Source organism: Hyperolius riggenbachi, chromosome 3, assembly GCF_040937935.1.
Source record: "Hyperolius riggenbachi isolate aHypRig1 chromosome 3, aHypRig1.pri, whole genome shotgun sequence".
NCBI classification, from domain to species: domain Eukaryota; kingdom Metazoa; phylum Chordata; class Amphibia; order Anura; family Hyperoliidae; genus Hyperolius; species Hyperolius riggenbachi.
The window spans coordinates 275,967,749-275,994,610 of NC_090648.1; the positions used below are offsets into that span (position 1 = coordinate 275,967,749).

A 26,862-nucleotide genomic window follows, 5' to 3' on the forward strand; every position below is an offset into this window, starting at 1 on the left:
TAAAATTAAAGCCACTGAAAAATAAATAAATAAAAATAGCTACATATGGAGAGGGAAGGCTGGATCCCACAGAGCCTTTCTGATCCTCTCTCCGTACCCTCTGTCCACCACTGCCCAACCCACACCCTGCACCCCTTGGAGTTATCTAACCAACTGGTGACGCTTTGGAAGTACTTGTGCTCACCTTCCAAAGACACAGAATGTTAACAGGGACAGCGGTGGAGCAAGGGCACAAAGAGAGGACTGGGAAGGTTCTATGGGACCCAGAGCCTTCCCTCTCCATAAGCAGTATCTAACTTTTTTTGATGACTTTACATTTGCTTTGAAAAGCAAAAACGTAAAATTGAAGACATGTATAAGAGTCATTGAGAGAATACCAGGCTCATGGACCAAATATGCTTGTATACTACACTACTCATTTTCTCATTCAGGAGTGGGTGAGTCAATTGTCCAACAATTGCCATGTTACATTTTCCAGCAACCTTGTATTGCAGCAGAAACTATCTGTATCCCATGTAAGATGGCAGTGATACTTTCAATAGTATTCTAACTATACCTATACCAGGTATACAGGGTTCTACAAACTTGCAAGTCTGGTTACCAAACATTGACGTTCAAGATAGCTCAGGATGCATTAGCACTGCAACCTTTATGTTAATTTTAAGCATCTTTATGGACACTAAAAAAAGCTCAAACTTCTGCTGCTGCATTTGATTAGTCAATGTTTAATCTTCGTTTAACCACTTCACCTCCCTTGCTACGCTTATCTACTCCCCACAAAACTTTACTTGAAGCTCAGGGGAGTAGATAGGCGTACTTGTGGTAAACAGTGTGCTGTATGCCCAATAAGCTATCTGATTATGTATATAGGGTATCATTTTAACCGTGACAAGTAAGAGAATAGATTTTGTGTTGTTTGACAACTGAGGGCTAAGTCATGTGATTTTTTTTTACCGGAAAACTGAATGAAAAGCATTACAACTGTTATTTTCATGTACTCTATACCCCTAAATAAATACTTGTAAAAAAAACAAAAAGTGACAGCATTAAAAAGAGAATACATAGTTACCCTAGGGACTTCGCTTTTAAAATATGTATGCCATGAGAGTGTATTACTGTTAATCATGAAGATAAGGGCTTTTAATTACTGATAGAGTACAATGAGAAAACAAAAAACACAAACCAGAAACTAATATATCATCGCCATACATTGTACTAGGAACATTATTTAAATGTTGAGATAACCAGGACAAATTAGCAAATACAATGTGTGGGTTTTACCTATGGTAACATTGTTTATTTGAAAACTATAGTGCATGGAAATGGAGAAATACTGTATTTTTTCTTTTCTCATTTTTCCCTTTAACCACTTGCCGACCGCCCAAAGCCCATGGGCGGCGGCAAAGTGGACGCCTAAAGGACCGCAATACGCCTTCAGGCGGCGCGTCCTTTAGGCATGCCGGGGGAGCGATCGCGTCATTGATGACGCGCGCTTTCCCCGGCAACTGGCTCCGCCCACCCGCCGTAACATCCCGCCGGCCATACGGAAGCGCCGGCGGGATGTTAACCCCGCGATCGCCGCTACAAAGAGTATAATACACTTTGTAATGTATACAAAGTGTATTATACAGGCTGCCTCCTGCCCTGGTGGTCCCAGTGTCCGAGGGACCACCAGGGCAGGCTGCAGCCACCCTAGTCTGCACCCAAACACACTGATCTGCCCCCCCCCCCCGCCCACTGATCGCCCACAGCACCCCTCAGACCCCCCCCCTGCCCACCCCCCAGACCCCTGTTTGCACCCAATCACCCCCCTAATAACCCATCAATCACTCCCTGTCACTATCTGTCAACGCTATTTTTTTTTTACCCCCCCCCCTGCCCCCTCCTGATCACCCCCCCACCCCTCAGATTCTCCCCAGACCCCCCCCCCCCCTGTGTACTGTATGCATCTATCTTCCCTGATAACCTGTCAATCACCCGTCAATCACCCGTCAATCACCCGTCAATCACCCGTCAATCACCCGTCAATCACCCATCAATCACCCATCAATCACCCATCAATCACCCATCAATCACCCATCAATCACCCATCAATCACCCATCAATCACCCCCTGTCACTGCCACCCAACAATCAGCCCCTAACCTGCCCCTTGCGGGCAATCTGATCACCCACCCACACCAATAGATCGCCCGCAGATCCGACATCAGATCACCTCCCAAATCCATTGTTTACATCTATTCTCTCCTCTAAACACCCACTAATTACCCATCAATCACCCATCAATCACCCCCTATCACCACCTGTCACTTTTACCTATCAGATCAGACCCTAATCTGCCCCTTGCGGGCACCCAATCACCCGCCAACACGCTCAGATTGCCCTCTGACCCCCCCTTATCAATTCGCCAGTGCATTAATTACATCTGTTCTTCCCTGTAATAACCCACTGATCACCTGTCAATCACCTGCCAATCACCTATCACCCATCAATCACCCCCTGTCACTGCCACCCATCAATCAGCCCCTAACCTGCCCCTTGCGGGCAATCTGATCACCCACCCACACCATTAGATCGCCCGCAAACCCACCGTCAGATTACCTCCCAAATGTATTGTTTACATCTGTTATCTTCTCTAAACACCCACTAATTACCCATCACCCATCCATCACCCCCTATCACCACCTGTCACTGTTACCTATCAGATCAGACCCTAAGCTGCCCCTTGCGGGCACCCAATCACCCGCCCACACGCTCAGATTGCCCTCAGACCCCCCCCCCCCCCCCCCCCCTTATCAATTCACCAGTGCATTAATTACATCTGTCCTTCCCTGTAATAACCCACTGATCACCTGTCAATCACCTGCCAATCACCTATCACCCATCAATCACCCCCTGTCACTGCCGCCCAACAATCAGCCCCTAACCTGCCCCTTGCGGGCAAACTGATCACCCACCCACACCAATAGATCGCCCGCAGATCCAACATCAGATCACCACCCAAGCGCAGTGTTTCCATCTATTCTCTCCTCTAAACACTCACTAATTACCCATCAATCCCCCCCTATCACCACCTGTCACTGTTACCCATCAGATCAGACCCTAATCTGCCCCTTGCGGGCACCCAATCACCCGCCTACACGCTCAGATTGCCCTCAGACCCCCCCTTATCAATTCGCCAGGGCATTATTTACATCTGTCCTTCCCTGTAATAACCCACTGATCACCTGTCAATCACCTATCAATCACCCATCAATCACCCCCTGTCACTGCCACCCATCAATCACCCGCTGTCACTGCCACCCATCAATCAGCCCCTAACCTGCCCCTTGCGGGCAATCTGATCACCCACCCACACCAATAGATCGCCCGCAGATCCGACGTCCGATCACCTCCCAAGTGCAGTGTTCACATCTGTTCTCTACCCTAAACACCCACTAATTACCCATCAATCACCCCCTGTCACTGCTACCTATCAGATTAGACCCCTATCTGCCCCTAGGGCACTCAATCACCCGCCCACACCCTCAGAATGCCCTCAGACCCCAGCCCTGATCACCTCGCCAGTGCATTGCTTGCATCTATTCCCCCCTCTAATCACACCTTGAGACACCCATCAATCACCTCCTGTCACCCCCTAGCACACCTACCCATCAGATCAGGCCCTAATTTGCCCCGTGTGGGCTCCTGATCACTCGGCCAAACCCTCAGATCCCCCTCAGACCCCCTTCCGATCACCTCCCCAGTGCATTGATTGCATCTATTTTCCCCTCTAACCACCCCCTGAGACACCCATCAATCACCTCCTGTCACCCCCCTAGCACTCCTATCCATCAGATCAGGCCCAATACAACCTGTCATCTAAAAGGCCACCCTGCTTATGACCGGTTCCACAAAATTCGCCCCCTCAGACCACCTGTCATCAAAATTTGCAGATGCTTATACCCCTGAACAGTCATTTTGAGACATTTGGTTTCCAGACTACTCACGGTTTTGGGCCCGTAAAATGCCAGGGCGGTATAGGAACCCCACAAGTGACCCCATTTTAGAAAAAAAGACACCCCAAGGTATTCTGTTAGGTGTATGACGAGTTCATAGAAGATTTTATTTTTTGTCAAAAGTTAGCGGAAATTGATTTTTATTGGGTTTTTTTCACAAAGTGTCATTTTTCACTAACTTGTAACAAAAAATAAAATCTTCTATGAACTCGCCATACACCTAACGGAATACCTTGGGGTGTCTTCTTTCTAAAATGGGGTCACTTGTGGGGTTCCTATACTGCCCTGGCATTTTAGGGGCCCTAAACCGCGAGGAGTAGTCTAGAAAACAAATGCCTCAAAATGACCCGTGAATAGGACGTTGGGCCCCTTAGCGCACCTAGGCTGCAAAAAAGTGTCACACATGTGGTACCGCCGTACTCAGGAAAAGTAGTATAATGTGTTTTGGGGTGTATTTTTACACATACCCATGCTGGGTGGGAGAAATTTCTATGTAAATGGTCAATTGTGTGTAAAACAAATCAAACAATTGTCATTTACAGAGATATTTCTCCCACTTAGCATGGGTATGTGTAAAAATACACCCCAAAACACATTATACTACTTCTCCTGAGTACGGCGGTACCACATGTGTGGCACTTTTTTACACCCTAAGTACGCTAAGGGGCCCAAAGTCCAATGAGTACCTTTAGGATTTCACAGGTCATTTTGCGACATTTGGTTTCAAGACTACTCCTCACGGTTTAGGGCCCCTAAAATGCCAGGGCAGTATAGTAACCTCACAAATGACCCCATTCTAGAAAGAAGACACCTCAAGGTATTCCGTTAGGAGTATGGTGAGTTCATAGAAGATTTTATTTTTTGTCACAAGTTAGTGGAAAATGACACTTTGTGAAAAAACAATAAAAATCAATTTTCCGCTAACTTTTGACAAAAAATAAAATCTTCTATGAACTCACCATACTCCTAACGGAATACCTTGGGGTGTCTTCTTTCTAAAATGGGGTCATTTGTGGGGTTCCTATACTGCCCTGGCATTTTAGGGGCCCTAAACCGTGAGGAGTAGTCTGGAAATCAAATTCCGCAAAATGACTTGTGAAATCCTAAAGGTACTCATTGGACTTTGGGCCCTTTAGCGCAGTTAGGGTGCAAAAAAGTGCCACACATGTGGTATCGCCGTACTCGGGAGAAGTAGTACAATGTGTTTTGGGGTGTATTTTTACACATACCCATGCTGGGTGGGAGAAATAACTCTGTAAATGGACAATTGTGTGTAAAACAAATGAAAAAATTGTCATTTACAGAGATATTTCTCCCACCCAGCATGGGTATGTGTAAAAATACACCCCAAAACACATTCTACTACTTCTCTTGAGTACGGCAATACCACATGTGTGGCACTTTTTTGCAGCCTAACTGCGCTAAGGGGCCTAAAGTCCAATGAGCACCTTTAGGCTTTACAGGGGTGCTTACAAATTAGCACCCCCCAAAATGCGAGGACAGTAAACACACCCCACAAATGACCCCATTTTGGAAAGTAGACACTTCAAGGTATTCAGAGAGGGGCATGGTGAGTCCGTGGCAGATTTCATTTTTTTTTGTCGCAAGTTAGAAGAAATGGATTCTTTTTTTTTTCTTTTTTTTTGTCACAAAGTGTCATTTTCCGCTTACTTGTGACAAAAAATAATATCTTCTATGAACTCACTATGCCTCTCAGTGAATACTTTGGGATGTCTTCTTTCCAAAATGGGGTCATTTGGGGGGTATTTATACTATCCTGGAATTCTAGCCCCTCATGAAACATGACAGGGGGTCAGAAAAGTCATAGATGCTTGAAAATGGGAAAATTCACTTTTTGCACCATAGTTTGTAAACGCTATAACTTTTACCCAAACCAATAAATATACACTGAATGGTTTTTTTTTTTATCAAAAACATGTTTGTCCACATTTTTCGCGCTGCATGTATACAGAAATTTTACTTTATTTGAAAATTGTCAGCACAGAAAGTTAAAAAAATCATTTTTTTGCCAAAATTCATGTCTTTTTTGATGAATATAATAAAAAGTAAAAATCGCAGGAGCAATCAAATAGCACCAAAAGAAAGCTTTATTAGTGACAAGAAAAGGAGCCAAAATTCATTTAGGTGGTAGGTTGTATGAGCGAGCAATAAACCGTGAAAGCTGCAGTGGTCTGAATGGAAAAAAAGTGGCCGGTCCTTAAGGGGTAGAAAGACTGTGGTCCTCAAGTGGTTAAAATGCACAGATAATAGCATAATTACTAAAAGCAAATATCACCCTCACAAAGCATAATTTGTGGCAAAAAAAAACAAGATATAGATCATTTACATCTGATGAGTAGCAATAAAGTTATTGGTGAATGAATGGGAGGAGCGCTGAAATGTGAAAATTGCTCTGGTTTTTAAGCAAAAAACCCTGTGGTGCTGAAGTGGTTAATCAACTTCATGTCAATTCAAAATGCAGCTTGAAAATGGACCAAACAAATGAAGCCATTTAATTGTAATTTCTATGCTGCTTAAAACGGAGCAACAACATTTGCATAATCATGCATCAACACAGATTTGTAGCTCCTCATCTAGCCCTACCCATAGCTCAGTATTGTAATGATCAAGCAGAGTTTTGATTTTCATACAGATGTATGCTGATGAGTGGCGCTATGCAGACAATCAGCAACTGATTAATTATTGTCATTTGGCCAGATTGTATCTCCTTAACTCTTTAGGACTGAAGAAATTGTGACAGAAGAAATGTCTGTCAGACTATACAGTAAATTTTCAGTTTAAAGTGGACCTGAACTCTTGCACAGGACAGAAGGATAACAGAGAAATGCACCCTGTATGTATATAAATAAGTAAGCCTGTAATTCCCCCTCATTTGTGTTTAATCACCAGTTGTAATTTGTTCTCTCCCGTGTCAGATGACTGCCATAAGCTCATTTGAAAGCACAGGATGTTAATAGGTCTGCTTCCATGAAATCAGGACGTAGAAACAGTGCAGATTTATTGCAGGATTTGTATCAGCTGTAACAAAGAAATGTTCTTCTTTAAACGTTATTATGCAGTTTATCTTTTAGAGCAGAGAGGAAGTTCTGCATTCAGGTCCGCTTTAAGCTACCTTATTTTCTTTGGGTATACCAAAATGTGGACAAATACAACTTTCCAGAAAATGTTATGGCACTGATACATGGTTAAAATGTATTCAACATTGATATGACAATCTTACCTTTTGTAAACACAGCAGCAAATAAAACAACATGTCTGCATCATATGGTGAACCATCAGGCTTTTTAGCTTCTTTGGTTATGATGCACAACCCATAATTTAGTTCTGCAATTGGCACTGAAAGAATATCTTCCTTGAAGTTTAAAGATTTTTTTTCTGAAATACAATGCAAACAAAAAAAAAAAACATAGAAACTTTGTATCCTCATTAAAGCGGTATTGTCACCATAAAAATCAAGTTTTAACAGCAACTGGTCTGAGTGTATTAAAGGAATACTTAAGGCAAAAAATATATTTACTCACCCAGGGCATCCCTCAGCCCCCTGAAGCTGGATGGTGCCCTCGCAGCCCCGCTCCGATCGTCCAGTCCCCGCCGGCGGCTACTTCCGGGATCGGCGACAGCCGCCGACAGGCTGGGAACGCGGCTGATTCTCCGCGTTCCCAGCCGCTAGATCACCCTCTATGCTGCTATAGCATATAGCAGCATAGAGGGTGATATAGCGGCTGGGAACGCGGAGAATCAGCCGCGTTCCCAGCCTGTCGGCGGCTGTCGCCGAACCCGGAAGTAGCCGCCGGCGGGGACTGGACGATCGGAGCGGGGCTGCGAGGGCACCATCCAGCTTCAGGGGGCTGAGGGATGCCCCGGGTGAGTAAATTTTTTTTTTGCCTTAAGTATTCCTTTAAGTGATGAAGATGCTAATCCTGCATTCAAAACTTACAAAACTTTTTCTGCTGTTATGGTTTTTAGTTATCACATACTTTAGGAGCACTGGCCCTAGTGCCAAAGAGTTAAATGCTGGGAGTTCTTTTTATTTATAATATATTCCTCCTCTTCCATTTATTTCCCAGCCTAGCTCCTTATCAGAAACACCCTCCGATTACTTGTGTTTACAAGCAAGGCTGAGTGCAGTTGTTAGTATACACCTCAGTGGGAGTGTCTGCAGACTCTGGTAGGAGGGCAGCTAATGAATACACAATGAGCAAGAGAAGGGAGGGGGAAAAACAAGAGTTCGGCCCGGTGCACACCAAAAACCGCTAGCAGATCCGCAAAATGCTAGCAGATTTTGAAACGCTTTTTCTTATTTTTCTATGGCGTTTTGCGGATTGCTGCAGCGGATTTCAGTATAGTAGATTTCATATATTGTTACAGTAAAGCTGTTACTGAACAGCTTCTGTAACAAAAACGCCGGCAAAACCGCTCTGAACAGGCGTTTTTCAGAGCGGTTCGCGTTTTTCCTATACTTAACATTGAGGCAGAAACGCACCCGCAATCCAAAAAATGCCTCACCCCGGCATTTTTCGTTTCTGCAAAACGCCTCCTGCTCTGGTGTGCACCACCCCATTGAGATACATTGACCAAGCGGATCCACAGCCGCAAGCGGCTGCAGAAACGCTGAAAAAGCCGCTCGGTGTGCACCAGCCCTCAGGGAGGATAGGAGGTCAGCATTAGCTTGGCAAGATGGCCACTGCCTAGAATAGGATTTTCTGCTTTTCCTTTATAAAAATTCACAGGAATCATTACGTGGATAGCACAATACATCTATTATGTAAGTGGAAGTAGTATTTATCTACTTATGTGTTTTTTATTTCTAGGTTAGCATGGGTGTCGCTTGTTGTAACTGAAAAGAAATGTGTGACTGAAAGAAGTAAATATACCTCCACTGGATATTTAAAGGGACACTGTAGGGGGGGGGGGGGGGGTGTCGGGGGAAAATGAATTGAATTTACCCGGGGCTTCTAATGGAATTTCAGACTTTAAAAGTCTGAAAACCATTGCGTCTGCGTTGCCGTGTCCTCGATCCCGCTGATGTCACCAGGAGCATACTGCGCAGGCCCAGTATAGTCTGTGTCTGCGCAGTACGCTCCTGATGTCATCAGTGGGATTGAGGACATGGCAATGCAGGCGCAGTGGTTTTCAGACTTTAAAGTCTGAAATTCCAGAAGTGAACCGGAGGCGGGGCCGTAGCATCGGTGAGTGGCTGCGCGGGCACAGGATATCTGCGGGCGACCGTTAGAAGCCCCGGGTAAGTTCAACTCATTTTCCCCTGACCCCCCCCCCCTACAGTATCCCTTTAACATGTACATTGTAATTCTGGTGAGGATGATGGTATGTATTTGTGTTGTATAAACTGATATTTTAGAATGGGACAACAAATATGGTCTATAGTTTTATTTATTTTTCTACTAATATTTTACAATAGGCATACTTCCAAACCACGTTGATTTGTTTTCATCTTCTTTTAGTGTTTCAGCATTTTTAATCTGAGCCCAAGTCTTCCAAAGTAAAGCTCCTTCTTCTGGTTTCAGGGTAGAAGGAAAATCCACATTATTTTGCAGACGGAGATGCTGCTCTGATGGGGAACACTGAAGTCCTTGTGGCTGTGTAAGCGGGGGGGGAAAAAAAAGGGGGTTAAAAGTTGTACATTTATTCAAAAGAAAAGACTGTAATGCAATGAAGGGCAGCAGGAAAAAAGGACGCCGGCAGCTAGTGGACGAAAATGGCACCGCCATAGACTAATGCATTTATCGTTAATATGGCGCCCTAAGCAGAAAAAATGGCGCCCGATAAGTTATCGTTTTAGAAGCTTGCAGCGTTACAGCTTTTGTCCATTTCATTTGTATGTACAGATTTTACATTATCAAATATATTATTGCTTCTGTGTGTGTAAGGGTGTTTGTGCAGGGGGAGTGGTTAACCACTTGAGGACCGCGGGCTTTACCCCCCTTAAAGGGAACCTTAACTGGCGGGGGAAAAAAATTCACTTACCTGGGGGCTTTCCCAAGCCTCCTGCAGCCGTCCTGTGCCCGCGCCGGTCCTTCGGTGCCCTCCGGGCTCCCTCCACGGCTAAGTTTCGTTTTTGGACGACTGCCAGTCGTCCTCGGGCAAAGCGTCTTCTTCCGTATTCCCCGTCGTAAAGAGCCGTAAAGCGCGTCCGCATGACGCGCTTGGCGTCATGCGGACGCGCTTTACGGCTCTTTACGACGGGGAATGCGGAAGAAGAGGACGCTTTGCCCGAGGACGACTGGCAGTCGTCCGAAAACAAAACTTAGCCGCGGAGGGAGCCCGGAGGGCACCGAAGGACCGGCGCGGGCACAGGACGGCAGCAGGAGGCTTGGGAAAGCCCCCAGGTAAGTGAATTTTTTTTCCCCCGCCAGTTAAGGTTCCCTTTAAGGACCAGACCCTTTTTTCCATTCAGACCACTGCAGCTTTCACGGTTTATTGCTCGCTCATACAACCTACCACCTAAATGAATTTTGGCTCCTTTTCTTGTCGCTAATAAAGCTTTCTTTTGGTGCTATTTGATTGTTGCTGCGATTTTTACTTTTTATTATATTCATCAAAAAAGACATGAATTTTGTCAAAAAAATTATTTTTTTAACTTTCTGTGCTGACATTTTTCAAATAAAGTAAAATTTCTGTATACATGCAGCACGAAAAATGTGGACAAACATGTTTTTGATAAAAAAAACAAAACCCATTCAGCCTATATTTCTTGGTTTGGGTAAAAGTTATAGCGTTTACAAACTATGGTGCAAAAAGTGAATTTTCCCATTTTGTAGCATCTATGACTTTTCTGACCACCTGTCATGTTTCATGAGTGGCTAGAATTCCAGGATAGTATAAATACCCCCCAAATGACCCCATTTTGGAAAGAAGACATCCCAAAGTATTTACTGAGAGGCATAGTGAGTTCATAGAAGATATTTTTTTGTCACAAGTTAGCGGAAAATGACAGTTTGTGACAAGAAAAAAAAAAAAAGTTTCCATTTCTGCTAACTTGTGACAAAAAAAAAAAAATGAAATCTGCCACGGACTCACCATGCCCCTCTCTGAATACCTTGAAGTGTCTACTTTCCAAAATGGGGTCATTTGTGGGGTGCGTTTACTGTCCTGGCATTTTGGGGGGTGCTCATTTGTAAGCACCCCTGTAAAGCCTAAAGGTGCTCATTGGACTTTGGGCCCCTTAGCGCACTTGGGGTGTAAAAAAGTGCCACACGTGGTACCGCCGTACTCAGGAGAAGTAGTAAAATGTGTTTTGGGGTGTATTTTTACACATACCCATGCTGAGTGGGAGAAATATCTGTGTAAATGACACTTGTTTGATTTTTTTTTTTTTATTTTTTTTTTTTTTTTTTTTTTTTACACACAATTGTCCATTTACAGAGATATGTCTCCCACTCAGCATGGGTATGTGTAAAAATACACCCCAAAACACATTTTACTACTTCTCCTGAGTACGGCGATACCACATGTGTGGCACTTTTTTGCACCCTAACTGCGCTAAGGGGCCCAAAGTCCAATGAGTACCTTTAGGATTTCACAGGTCATTTTTGTTTCCAAACTACTCCTCACGGTTTAGGGCCCCTAAAATGCCAGGGCAGTATAGGAACCCCACTAATGACCCCATTTTAGAAAGAAGACACCCCAAAGTATTCCATTAGGAGTATGGTGAGTTCATAGAAAATTTTATTTTTTGTCACAAGTTAGCGGAAATTGATTTAAAATTTTTTTTTCACAAAGTGTCATTTTCCGCTAACTTGTGACAAAAAAAAAAAAAAAAAATCTATGAACTCACCATACTCCTAACGGAATACCTTTGGGTGTCTTTCTAGAATGGGGTCATTTGTGGGGTTCCTATACTGCCCTGGCATTTTAGGGGCCCTAAACCGTGAGGAGTAGTCTGGAAACAAAAATGACCTGTGAAATCCTAAAGGTACTCATTGGACTTTGGGCCCTTGAACGTACTTAGGGTGTAAAAAAGTGCCACACGTGTGGTACCGCCGTACTCAGAAGTAGTATAATGTGTTTTGTGGTGTATTTTTACACATACCCATGCTGGGTGGGAGAAATATCTCTGTTAATGACAATTGTTTGATTTTTTTTTTTTTTTTTTTTTTTTTTACACACACAATTGTCCATTTACAGAGAGATTTCTCCCACCCAGCATGGGTATGTGTAAAAATACAACCCAAAACACATTATACTACTTCTCCTGAGTGCGGCGATATCACATGTGTGACACTTTTTTGCAGCCTAGGTGCGCTAAGGGGCCCAACGTCCTATTCACAGGTCATTTTGAGGCATTTGTTTTCTAGACTACTCCTCACGGTTTAGGGCCCCTAAAATGCCAGGGTAGTATAGGAACCCCACAAGTGACCCCATTTTAGAAAGAAGACACCCCAAGGTATTCCGTTAGGTGTATGGCGAGTTCATAGAAGATTTTATTTTTGTCACAAGTTAGTGAAAAATGACACTTTGTGAAAAAAAAAAAAAAAAAATCAATTTCCGCTAACTTTTGACAAAAAATAAAATCTTCTATGAACTCGTCATACACCTAACAGAATACCTTGGGGTGTCTTTTTTTCTAAAATGGGGTCACTTGTGGGGTTCCTATACCGCCCTGGCATTTTACGGGCCCAAAACCGTGAGTAGTCTGGAAACCAAATGTCTCAAAATGACTGTTCAGGGGTATAAGCATCTGCAAATTTTGATGACAGGTGGTCTATGAGGGGGCGAATTTTGTGGAACCGGTCATAAGCAGGGAGGCCTTTACGATGAAAGGTTGTATTGGGCCTGATCTGATGGATAGGAGTGCTAGGGGGGTGACAGGAGGTGATTGATGGGTGTCTCAGGGGGTGGTTAGAGGGGAAAATGGATGCAATCAATGCACTGGGGAGGTGATCGGAAGGGGGTCTGAGGGGGATCTGAGGGTTTGGCCGAGTGATCAGGAGCCCACACGGGGCAAATTAGGGCCTGATCTGATGGGTAGGTGTGCTATCGGGTGACAGGAGGTGAGTGATGGGTGTCTCAAGGTGTGATTAGAGGGGGGAATAGATGCAAGCAATGCACTGGCGAGGTGATCAGGGCTGGGGTCTGAGGGCGTTCTGAGGGTGTGGGCGGGTGATTGAGTGCCCTAGGGGCATATAAAGGGTCTAATCTGATGGGTAGCCGTGACAGGGGGTGATTGATGGGTAATTAGTGGGTGTTTAGGGTAGAGAACAGATGTAAACACTGCACTTGGGAGGTGATCTGACGTCGGATCTGCGGGCGATCTATTGGTGTGGGTGGGTGATCAGATTGCCCGCAAGGGGCAGGTTAGGGGCTGATTGATGGGTGGCAGTGACAGGGGGTGATTGATGGGTGGCAGTGACAGGGGGTGATTAATGGGTGATTGACAGGTGATCAGGGGGGATAGATGCATACAGTACACAGGGGGAGGGGGTCTGGGGAGAATCTGAGGGGTGGGGGTGATCAGGAGGGAGCAGGGGGCAGTTTAGGGCATAAAAAAAAAATAGTGTTTACAGATAGTGACAGGGAGTGATTGATGGGTGATGGGGGGGGGGGGTAATTGGGTGCAAACAGGGGTCTGGGGGGTGGGCAGGGGGGGGGGAAATCAGTGTGCTTGGGTGCAGACTAGGGTGGTTGCAGCCTCCTGCCCTGGTGGTCCCTCAGACACTAGGACCACCAGGGCAGGAGGCAGCCTGTATAATACACTTTGTATACATTACAAAGTGTATTATACACTTTGTATGCGGCAATCCGGGTGCTAGTAACCCGTCGGCGCTTCCGAACGGCCGGCGGGTTACAGCGCGAGGGGGGTGGAGCCAGTTGCCGGTGGCTGATCGCGTCACGAATAACGCGATCACTCCGCCCATGCCCGTACAAGGACCGCCACCAATTGTACATGCGGCGGTCCTTGCGGGATCCACTTTCCGGCCACCCCTGTGCAGTGGGCGGTCGGTAAGTGGTTAAGGTTAGGCACCACACAGATGGTGGTTAGGAGTACAAGAGAAATCGCTGCCGGGAGACTTGGGCGCAGAATACAGCCAATATATACAGCGTACCCTGCGCTCCTGCACAAGTCCCAGCGACGTTAATTACTATTCCCCCTCCAGGTCCACGAGGATGGTGGGGAATGATGTAATTCGGCTTCCAGTTATTGCTGGCGGCCAAATTACAGAGTTTTAAAAGTAACTTCAGCTCCGTCTTCTGATGGTGCCGAAGTTACTCACTGTGCGCCGCTATAGCCGTAATTCCTATTATGGGCTATGGTGGCGCCCAAATCTCCTGTGCTGGATACAACATGTTCGGGTGGTTAGGGTACCACCAGGGGAGTGGTTAGGTTTCGGCACCACCAGGGGAGGGTTCTGTGTGAGAGTAGGGTTTGGTTAAACTGTATTGTTGAATTACGTAACGATTTTAACAATATCTTTTCGTTATCTCCCGTCTGTTTTAAAACGGTATTTATCGTTAACAACAACAAGTGCGCTCCAACACTAAGTGCTCTTTCACATCTAACAAGACGTGTAGGAGCAGTTTTCCTGCATGCGTTGAATAGCCTGCTCCGAATGTTGCCGTGCAATGCAATCAGCGGCGGTAGCCATTAATTCACCCGACAGGAAAACACAGACTCCCGACGATTAAAAGCGCCTTGTTGCGTCCAACCACAACACAGCATCAGGTGTGAAAGGTAAAATGAAAGTCTATGCACTTTCATTTTACCTTGTTAGCGCAAAGTTTCGACTTTGCGTCAGAACGCAGGAAACTGGCTCTAGTGTGCAAGAGCCCTAAGCTGTCATTACCAGACATCTGAATGTCTGTGTGTATGGGTCCTGTGCCTGATACTTCTTGGGCTTTAGGGCCGGTTCACACGGACGTCTGTCATCGTTATTTTCTGTCGTTTAAACAACGCGTTTTAACTGCTCGTAATAGTTTTCTATGAGAGCGTTTATGTTAGTATTGTCTGTCAGCGGTTTTGGGAGTTTTTTTTCAGCGTCGAGGTTGATGACGTTCTTTCGGACGCCTCATGAAACTTCTATTGAATCAGAAACTTTATTTCGCCAAGCACGACCAGGTCGTGCCCGGAATTGGGCTTGGCATGTACAGGGTACTGATACACGGTATACAGTAGTTACAGATAGAGGACATGCAGTAGTAACAGAACATTATACAGAAAGACAGAACATTATAGAACATGTATGCAGAGGGAGACAATGGCATAAGTTACAATACAATAAAAAACGACCAAAAAAAAAAAAGTACGCTTGAGCTATGTGCAAAGTGCCTCAGTGCGTCTTGGTATTGTGGGGTGGGGATAGGCATTTCCATGGCGAGAGTTCAGGAGGTTGACAGCAGAGGGAAAGAAACTGTTCTTATGTCTTGAGGTCCTGGTGTAGATGGATCGGAACCGGAGCTTCCAGCTCGAGGGGAGCTGATTAAAGAAGCGGTAGCCTGGGTGTGGGGGGGGTCGTTGGCGATCTTTAATGCTCTGGTGTTCAGCCTGGAGTGGTAGAGGAGGTCCAGAGTGGGAAGGGATCTCCCGATGATCCTCTCTGCAGATTTGATGACCCTCTGCAGTTTGAGCTTGTCGCTGGCGGAGGAGCTGGTGTACCAGACCAGGATGGAAGAGCATAGGACGGATTCGATCGTGGCTGAGTAGAAATTTGTCAGCAGTTTTTGGGCCATACCGAACTTTTTCAGTTGGCGGAGAAAGAAAAGTCTCTGTTGGGCTTTCCTCTGTGTTGAGGCAGTGTTGGTGTTCCACCTCAGGTCATTGGAGATAGTTGTGCCCAGTAGGCAGACACTGGGGACTCTTTCCACTTCCATGCCATCCATGTGGATTGGAGGCAGGTTAGAGGCGCGCCTCCTGAAATCAACAATCATCTCCACCATTTTTGCTGTGTTTAGGACCAAACCGTTCTCTCTGCACCAGCTGCATATGCTTTAGACCTGGTGGCGGTACGCCTTCTCATCGTTTTTGGTGATGAGACCCACAATGGTCGTGTCATCTGCAAATTTGATTACTTTTACCGAGTCCGAAATGGATTTGCAATTGTTCGTATACAGAGAGAACAGGAACGGCGACAGGACACAGCCTCGTGTGGCTCCTGTGTTGGTGATCCTAGGTTGTGAGGAGATGGTGCCTAACCTAACGACCTGGGACCTGTTGGTGAGGAAGTCCGTGATCCACAGGCGTAGGGTGGGGTGGACTCCTAGCGTAGCGAGATTGTCCTGAAGTATTTTAGGGCTGATAGTATTGAATGCTGAGCTGAAGTCCAGTAGGAGGATCCTGGCGTAGGAGTCCGGTCTATCCAGGTGATCATAGACGTGCTCCAAGCAGATGTTGATGGCGTCATTTGTGGACCTGTTCGCTCTGTACGCGAACTGGTGCAGGTCCAGCAGTCCCTCAGTAGAGTGCTTAAGGAGAGGTAGCACCATGCTTTCAAAAGCTTCCATGATCACGGATGTAAGTGCCACGGGCCTGAAGTTGTTGAGGTCGAGGATGCCCTGCTTTTTGGGGACAGGGATAATGGCAGACCTCTTGAAGCACGCGGGAACTTTGCCTTCCTGGAGGGACCTCGTGAAGATGGAAGAGAGGGTGGAAGCGAGCTGGCGAGCACAGGTTTTCAGGCAGGCTGGCGACACCGTCCGGACCTGAGGCTTTCCTAGCATTTAGCCTTAGCAAGTGTTTCAGTACTTCCGCCTCCCTCACTGATGGTGGGGGTGAGTAAGGGCCAAGGGCTACAGTGGCAGATTGTGCAGGTGGCTGTGGGGGTCCTGCAGGTGCTGGCTGACTCTCGAATCTGCAGTAGAAGTCACTGAGACTCTCGGCAAGCTCAGAGCTCGGTGTGGCATGCTGAGGAGGGGGAGGGGCTTGTAGTTGGTGGCAGCCTTCAGCCCTTTCCACACGGCTCGTGAGTCGTTTGAGGAGAGGTTCTGTTCCAGCTTTTCCGCGTAGCCCCTCTTAGCGGACCTCAGTTCTCTGTTTAGGTCGTTTCTTGCCTTCTTGTATTCCACCTGGTTGCCGGACTTATGTGCGGCTTCTTTGCTACAACGTAGTTGTCGTAGTCTTTTTGAGAACCACGGTTTATCATTTGGATACAGTTTGAAGGTTTTTGTTGGGATACAGGAGTCCTCACAGAAGCTAATGTACGAGGATACATTGTCTGCCCACTCGTCCAGGTTAGGAGATTCCAGAGCCTTCCAGTCTGTGCAGTCAAGGCAGGCCTGAAGTTGAAGTTTAGCCTCACTTGACCACACTTTGGAGGTCTTAGTGACAGGTTTTGAGGTTTCCAGGCGCCTTTTATAAGTAGGTACCAGGTGGATGATGCAGTGGTCAGATGAGCCTAGGGCTGCCCACGGTGTCGCCTTGTATGCATCCTTCAGGGCCGTGTAGCAATGGTCGAGGGTGTTGGCACTCCTAGTGGGGCAGGTGATGTGCTGATGGAAGCGGGGCAGCTCTTTGCGGAGGTTTGCCTTGTTAAAATCCTCCAAGATAATGAACAGCAAGTCCGGGAGGGCCGTCTCCCACTGCATGATGGTATCACTGAGATCACGCAGGGCAGCATTTACCTCTGCATCAGGAGGGATATACACACCCACGAGGACGTAGGAGGAGAATTCCCTGGGCGAGTAGGTTGGCCTGCAATTGATGAGGAGGAGTTCAAGTTCTGGTGTGCATTTCTTGGCCAGTACAGAGGTGTTTGAGCACCAGGCGGAGCTGACGTAGAAGCAGATGCCACCCCCTTTCTTTTTTCGAGAGAGGGTGCTGTCCCGGTCTGCTCGGATGAGGCTGAAACCTGGGAGCTGGAGGGCACTCTCAGGGATGTCGTCATGGAGCCACGTTTCAGTAAAGCAAAAGACTGGGGTGTTGTTACCGAGTTCCCTCTTGTCGCTGAGGAGTCTCAGCTCATCTAGCTTGTTGGGGAGGGAGCGGACGTTAGCAAGGAGGACCGCAGGGATGGCTGACCGCAGGCCCCTCCTCTTCAGCCTCGCCCGGACGCCTGGTCAACAGCCCCTGCGGTGCTGGCTAAAGGGAGTCCAGGGGGCGCAGAAGCAGTGATTTCCTGGACGTGGCTCCAAACAGAGTTGTACGAGAGCCCATCCTCCGGGTGTGCGGCTGTGATAGGTTCCCATTTCAGGAGCTGCGCTCTGGAGTAGGTGGTACGAGGGGGGAGGGGTAGCATTTGGGGCATGGATGGTAAGCAAAACTTGTGCAGGCGAGTGCAATAACAGTCTATCAGCAGTGTGACACAGATGTAAGAGGCGAGTGCAATAACAGTCTATCAGCAGTGTGACACAGATGTAAGAGGCATGTGCAATAACAGTCCATCAGCAGTGTGACACAGATGTAAGGGGCTTGTGTGGTAACAGTCCATCAGCAGTGCGACACAGATGTACGAGGAGAGTGCAATAACGGTCCTTCAGCAGCAGTGTGACACAGACGTAAGGGGCGAGTGCAATAACAGTCCATCCGCAGTGTGACACATATGTAAGAGACGAGTGCAATAACCAGTCCATCCGCCGTGCGACGCAGATGTGGAGGCGAGTGCAATAACAGACTATTAGCAGCAGTGTGACCCAGATGTAGGAGGCATGTGCAACAACAGCCCAACCGCAGAGTGCCCCGGGTGCAAGGGAATGTGCACTAGATAACATGTGCAACACAGTCACTCATCAGTGGGACACCATCGCACGCGTACCTAAACCAAACAACAGCCCATTCAGCAGTGCAGCACAATCCATAAACTGGCAGCAGTGCACCTTAGATGCCCACAGCAGTGCAAAAGGCAGTGATAGGTGCACTCAGCTGATCCCAGTGCTGATCCGGCCCCAGTACCCAGCAGTTCCAACAGAGGCCCCCGGAATGTGTGGCGGGGCCCAGAACCAGAAGTCTCACCTGGTGGCAGGAGTCTTGGTGCAGTGGAAAGTCGGATCCGCTGTGAGAGGTAGCCTCCTGAGATGTTTCGGCTACCTTGGAAGTGCAGGAGGCGGTGGGCCGCAAGTACAGCCAGATGTCGGCTGAGAAGCGGTCCTGGACTAGAGCACTGCGTCCGGGCTGGAGGTACGTGGCCAGCTGCGGAGGGGCATCCGTGGAGCTGCAGACCGGGAGGCTGACTGGCAGCGGGGACTGTGCTCTGCAGAGGAAGCCCAGAGCTGTGGATCTGGCAGAGGCAGGGCTCGTGCCCTGCTAATGGGGAGGTGAGCTTGGGCTGGTGCGGGTGAGCCTGGGCTGGCCGTGGATGGTGAGCGCCAGCACTTGAGCCTCCTTGTGCGGGTCTTGGGGGGCACCGTGCGAGGGAGCAGATCTGCGGTGCTGGCAGGGGAGAGACTCACTTGCCTGGGTCGCTCCACGTGGGTGGCCTCCTCACGTTCTTGGGCTGGTGCGGGTGAGCTTGAGCTGGTGCCCGGCCGTGGATGGTGAGCGCCAGCAGATGCTGGCATCCCACTTGAGCCTCTTCGTGCGGGTCCTCGGGTCGCTCCACGTGGGTGGCCTTTCTGTGTTCCGAGCCGGCCTCGAGCGCTGGGCTGCACGCTGGGGAAAAATTAATTCCTCACCCCTAAACTAACTGACTGACTAAACAAGAAAACACGAAAGAGAGAGGGAGAAAACAGGGAAAAGAAAACCAGATATGTATAAGAGCCCTATGTGCCGTGGCAGCCTATCCAGCGCCATCTTATCTATTGGCGGCTGCGTTTGGCAAACGTCAGCGGTAAACACATACAATCGCCATCGAAAGCGCGCGAACGGTTGTGTTGAAGGTTGTAGGCGTCCTGGAGGTATGCTGTTGACAGGAAATAGACCAGAATTCACAGGAAAGGGTGTTGACAGGAAATGGACCATAATCCTCTAGTGCAAAGGACACAGAAGGAAGGAGAGATGGCGCAGGTGTCTCTGGAGAACACTAGAACACTGTGGAGCTGGGCAGACTGGTGGATCTGATCCAGAACAAGCCTGCTATATGGGACACAGGCAGGCGGCCCTACTATGACATAATTCCTGGGGAAAACTACCAGAGCTCAAAGACAAAATGTCTATATCACTCAGGAGTACAGGAAGTACAAACCTATGACGAATTTCAACTTCCAGGTACAGTTAGTTCTGCCCCTTTTTAGGACTACTTCCTCTTTAACAGGCGTCTAACTATCAAATGCTATCAAACGCTGTTGAACGCGTACGCTCACTGGAACGCTGACAACCGCAGGAAAATAGTTTTGTCAGCCGCTGTTCAAACGACATGACGATTTGTGTCGTTCGGCGTTCAGCGGTTGAACGCTTATAGACGCGGACGCAGCGCAGATGTTCGTGTGAACCGGCCCTTACACAACTGACCATGTAAAACCTGCAGGTAACGTTACAAAGTTACAAGTGTCCAATTTACTCCGCCTGCTAGAACATCCATTGCATCATGATTATTTGACAGAGGCAAAAACATACCCAGCCTTTTTTAACAGTCAGCAGCTTATTTAAGAAAAATGAAGAGCTTAAAGGCAAATGGAATGAACACAATTTGGTTGATTTACCACAAATACAAATAAAGATAGCAGACTAGCTAGCTAAAGATAGTAATCATATGTAACATATATACAGTAACAGCTTAGTCCTCAAAAATGAAAAAAAGTTATTTTTCTGCTGCAATGACGCAGTCTCCGTATTTTGAAAATCAGATACATATATCTGATTGCGAGTATAAAACTGATATGTAAAACTGATATTTCTCTTTAGAGGCAGAAGTCCATAAACCCATGCAGCATATGATCTAATGAAGACAGTCACTTTTGACTCTAGGCACTGGCAGAGTCCAACAGTGTCCCAGACATATTTCTTAAAAAATTTCACATTGGAAGGAACTCAAGGTGAGAGACATATGCACATTGGAAGGAACTCAAGGTGAGAGACATATGGAGACTACCATATTTATTTCCCTGTAAATAGTAGTTGCCCAGCAATCCTGCTGATCTTTCTGGCCTATAGTGTCTGAATCACACACATTAAGCAAGTATGCAGCTAATCTTGCCAGATTTTGCCCAGAAACATCTGATGTGCATGCTAGTTCAGGGTCTATGGCTAAAAGTATTACCGTATTATTCGACCATAACCCCCCAAAGTGTGTCTTGTGGTCCGAAGGTGTCCTGTGGGTTCTGCTGTCCCCTGCCTTCCTGTGTCTTCTGTCCTACCTCCCTCTTCTGTCCCCAGCATGGCCTCTGTCCCCTGCCCCTTCTGTGCCCCATCCCTTCTGTCCCCGACGTGGCTCTGTCCCCCTGCCCTATCCCTTCTGTCTCCAGCATAGCTCTTTCCCCGTCCCTCCTAGTAGGTGAGATACTGAGCAAAATCAGTGATTGTCCGAGGGATGGAGCTATGGTGCCTCCTCAGAGACCGTTGGATCCAATCAGAACAGCAGGTGGCAGTGATTGGATGATGTCCTCGCGACGCTCCCTCTTGATTGGTCACATGGCGTCTGGAGCCGGCATGAACATGGATGGAATCTCTGCTAGTCACGGGACTTAACTCCTGCCATATCCGGCACACAATTGGTAAGTATCTCACATACAAGGAGGGACGTGGGACAGAGCCATGCCAGGGACAAAAGGGATGGGGCAGGTGGACAGAGCTATTCCGGGGAGAGAAGGGATGGGGCAGGGGGACACAGCCACACCATAGACAGAAGGGACGAGGCAGAAGGACAGAGCCATGCCATAGCCAGAAGTGATGGGGTAGAGTCATGCCAGGGACAGAAGGAATGAGGCAGGGTGACAGAGGCCACGCTGAGGACAGAAGTGACACAGGGCAAGAGGACAGAACAGGCAGGGGGACAGAGGCACACAAGGGACAGAAGAGACGGGGAGGGGGAAAAAGGAGGACATGGGGGAACAGAAGAGACAGGAGGACACAAGAGGAGACGCAAGATAAATAATTGGGGAGGGACTGATGGAAGAAGATCCACAAGATACCCCTGCACCATGGACACACACCAGGTTTAGTATATTTTTTTACCCTGGTTCTTGTTTTCTAAACCTAAGTGCATCTTTTGGTCCGAAAAATAGGGTAGATGCAGAGGATCAGCCGGACAGCCAGGCAATGTGCATTGTTTAAAAGGAAATAATTAGGTCAGTCTATGTCTCTCACCTTGGAATCCCTTGAACAATTCTGATCTACTCATAATCACTCAAGTGGGTAATGCATAATTTTACAAAATTTCCACCTAAGATTAAAAAAAAAAAACAAAAAAAAACTTTATTTGCAAGATACTTTGTGGATTCAAAATGAAGTTTACCTGCAATAGCAATAACAAAATTAATGAACTTCCATGATTTTTGTGCATCTTTTTCCTAAAGCACTTAGAGAATCTATATCCATGAAAACTTAATAAAATAAACATACCAGCCTGTCTGTAGCGCTGTGCTCTCCCCCTCTGCGTCATTTTCGCCGCTCCCCGCCGCTGTTTTGGGCAGAAAAATCACACTTTTATTGCTTGTTTTGTAAACAAGCAATATGGCCGCCAAAACCGGAAGTGCATCGGGCAGAGCGTGTGCCCACTTCCAGTGAGTGTGCATACGAGCCGTGCACGAGAGGCGCGCAAGTCTAAGCATGCGCTGTAGGTCCTCTCGTGCTGGCTCTATCTCAGCTGCCGATCAGCATCCCAGAGCCGGCTGCAATACACAGAGGCAGAGCATTGTTTCACTGCACAGCAGCACAAGTATTGCAGCCGGAGACTGATCGGCAAGTGTAATGTAACTCACGGGAGCGAGCATAGAGGGGCGTGATGGGGGCGTAGAGGGAAGGCCTGCCTAACAGATAAACAACAATGAAGAGTCAGGCCCTTCCAGAGACGGGACGATAAGACCGACAGAAGAGAGATGAGATGATTTATTACACTGACACTGCAAATAAAAAGGGCTGCAGTAAGCCAGATCACATTAGATTAGGTTTAGGAACCTGTAGGATAGAAGAAATACAGCCGAAAAATTTGTTACAGAGTCTCTTTAAGCCATCAGATGGCAGCACATTTTTTCCTAGACCTAGGCTTACCCCACATTAGAGTCTGCATCACACAAATCGTGCTTACAGAAAAAAAAAAAAAGCTAGTGCCATTGTGCTTGCTGCTGCCACTTCAACCAGGACGCCAACTTGACCTTGCCAGTTTTTCACTGGTACTGTAAGGGCCCGTTTCCACTATAGCGTTGCGGAATCGCCGGCGAATCACCGCAGGAAAATCGCATGCGGGTGCGATTCTGCATGCGTTTTTTGCCGCGATTTCGCATGCGATTTTGCATAGGTAAGGGCTCTTTTCCACTATGAAATGCGATCGCGATTGCGATTCCGATCGCGTTTCAATTTCCACCATGCAATTGCGATTGAGCTACTATACTCATTATAGTCCAGCTCAATCGCATACAAAACGCAGGAGGACGACGATTGCGCTTTGACCAAAATCGCATCGCAATCGGATCGCACTAATGGTAATTGCTGCTGCAGTTTCCATTAGTTTAATGTACCTTGCGATTTGCGATCAGAAGCAAATCGCAAATCGCAGGCTAGTGGAAAAAGGCCCTAAGGGTGATGCGATTTTAACCATGTCACTGCCTGTGTGAATTAACATGGGTACCTATGCGAAATCGCATGCGAAATCGTGGCAAAAAACGCATGGGGAAAACGCATGCGATTTCCCTATTAAATACATTGCGTGCGATTCGCCTGCATTCCACACGCAGGCGAATTCTGAGGGCCCTACCCTGCAGATTTTTTCTGCACAGAAAAACGTGCAGGAAAACGCACAAGTGGAAACAGTCCCATCCACTTGCACTGGCTATGCGAATTCGCATGCGGGCACCGCATGCGAATTCGTGATAGTGGAAACGGGCCCTAAGGCATTTTCCACTAACTCATATGAAGCTCAAACCCTTGGTCAGCGCCACCAGAATACTGCAGGTTTTTAGAGATATGCCAGCCAAAGCATGCTTGTAGTGTGAACTACCTTCCTTGGGAACAATGGAATTGGCAGTTCCCGCAGAACACTAGAATACTGTAAAATTTCATCCTCGTGCAGGGATTTTTTTTGTTTCTATCCACTATTGTATGCATTATATACTTGCAACTAATGGTGTCCTGGATGTCAAACAAAAAACTGTTATCACTAACTTCATTTTAAGTTATCTATAGGAATAGAAATGCTTCTTTCTTACTGTTTCTCTAATGAAGAATGGTCAAACCCTCTAGAGAGCTCAGCCTAAAGGCGGCCACTCTTTTTCATCCAATTTATCCAATCTTTTTAATCCAATTTTACCAAATCTATGTAGTATAAGGGTAAACTGAGTGAATATATTGAATGGATAATTTAGGCAGTTACCTTATATTACATAGAAATGGTAAGATTGGATGAAAAAGATTGTATCGTTAGTGGCCACCTTGAGAGTTATGTTGCAGTCTTTCAATCCAGACAAAGTTAGCTGCATACTACTCTATATCCCTGCTGCATGCAGAATCTAAGGATTCTGCATTGCTATGGAAAAATCTGCTTGGCACACACCACAACTAACTTCTAACCCAAAAGGGGTGTATAAGCACTAACGTTTAAGAGTCAAGAAGGTATGGCACACTTTACAGCATAATGACTACAGTCAAGGTTGCAATCAACTGAAGAGGTGGATGGCACCACCATAAAGCACAAGTAGGTGTGGTGTCAGCAAGCACTCCAATAATTATAGTGATTCAAAGCACAAGTCTTTATTTTCCAATGTTTTGGAGCTGCAGAGAGCTCCTCTATCAAGGCAAGCAAACCAAGTGAATTAAACACTGCTGCGGTCTTCAGAACTCAAAATGCACAGTGATGGGCTAACACAGCTGGCAGCGTGAATGTCAAGCTGCCAACTGTTAGCGCATCACGCTGGATGCTCTCTGTTCGGGCTCTCGCCAAAATAGCCAAACCCAATCAGCTCCACTACTGCACAGGCCCTAGCCGTATGCACCTGCACAGTATAGCAGACCCAATCGGGCTCGGCTATTTCTGCTGGAGCCCGAGCGGAAAGCCACTATGATGTGCTAACACATGGCTTGAAGAGAAAACAGCGGTAGTGCACATCCGGCTAAAACGTAGCATTTATTCCAAACTTGGTAAAAACTGTTTCAAGGCAATACACAAATGGAGAGAGGTACAGGCAGAGAGCAGGTCAACAGCCGTTTCGCGCCTATGTAGCGTGGCGCATCATCAGGTCCTGATGATGCGCCACGCTACATAGGCGCGAAACGGCTGTTGACCTGCTCTCTGCCTGTACCTCTCTCCATTTGTGTATTGCCTTGAAACAGTTTTTACCAAGTTTGGAATAAATGCTACGTTTTAGCCGGATGTGCACTACCGCTGTTTTCTCTTCAAGCCATGCTTACTGAATGTATTTGGAAAGCTGCACTCAGGCTGTGATAGCTGTGGTCCTGTGCACAATCTCTTTTGTTACAGTTTGATTGGACTCATGATGTGCTAACACAGTTGGCAAATTGTGAATGCAAAGCTGCCAACTGTGTTATCACTTTGGATAGTTGGTGCCAAAATTGTCAGCATTTGGCAAGTTGGTAAGTGGTATCCTACAATTCTGAATGTTCAGCTCATCTCCTCTGCCACCAGTGCTGTCTGATGATGTTTACTGCTGAAATGCCTAGATTGCTCTGGTAAAAAAGCATGCCATTAACAGACCTAAGTTACTGCACCACAATACAGGCAGGATTTGGGAGATGTACAAGTTAGACCTTACATTTTCCTTTAAGGGCCCATTTCTACTAAGGCGAATTTATAGCATTTCCACACGCATGTGGAACAGGGGCGTACCTAGAAATCCCGAGCCCCCCTGCAAATAAAAAAAAAAAAATAATCCGGAAACCCCTAGGGCCCGCTCAGGGACTTTTTTGGGGCAGGAGGGGTCGCAGCATAAGAGGAGAGCGTGGCTGCAGATCGTGGGGAGGGAGGACATTCCCCCCCCCCCCCTCACCTCGGGCTCTCCTCTCAGCGCTCCCCTCCTGCAATCATTGGTGGCAGCGGGTGGCGGCAGGCTGTGTAAACAGGAAGTAGCATGAAGCTCTTAGCGATCGGAAGACCTCTGGCAAGAAGTAAGTATGTGTTCAGCCTGCCGCCACCAATGATTGCAGGAGGGGAGCGCTGAGAGGAGAGCCCGAGGTGAGGGAGGGGGGAATGTCCCCCCTCCACACCTATCTGCGGCCACGCTCTCCTCTTATGCTGCGACCCCTCCTGCCCCACAAAAGTTCCTGAGCGGGCCCCCGCGCCCCCCCCCCCCCTCCCCCACGCCGGCAGTAGTCACATCCCCTATTGTTACGCCAGTGATGTGGCATCAGATAGGGAAATGCAGCCAATTGAAATGTATGGACTGCGCTCCAATCTGCATGCGAGGAAACAGGCCCTTACTCCGCATACATAAATGGTTTTGTTAAAACTTTAAACCCAATAAAAACAACATTACAAAGTTAATTTTACCCTCCATACCAACCTGTACTTGTTGATCCCAGAATTTGAAGACTGGTACACTCGTCCCCCTGTTTGTAAGGAGAGTGGAATTTGAATATTTCCATTCATGTTTAGTATTGACATTGGAAACCCTGATGTGCCAGCATTGTGTGTTTTATCAGAGAGATTCTTTTTAACTTCAAAGCTATCTTTGCTTTCTTCCAGTTTGATGCTACCAGTGCTCATTGGAATCTCTCCATTTGAACTATTCCACAGTTATCCTGAGGGACAGAATTATTTATTAAGGTTTGAGACTCAGGGCAGGTAGCATGGGCAGAAAATACTGCCCAAGATTCCACATTAGGTAACTGACCAGCTGTTGATGTACTGGCAGGT

General features: G+C 47.1%; 1 pseudogene; it reads right to left on the reverse strand.

The window, feature by feature from the left end:
* LOC137562300 (transcriptional regulator QRICH1-like) overlaps window positions 1-26,861 on the reverse strand; it is a 43,333-nt pseudogene extending 16,472 nt beyond the window's left edge.
* Between the last annotated feature and the right edge of the window lies 1 nt (window position 26,862).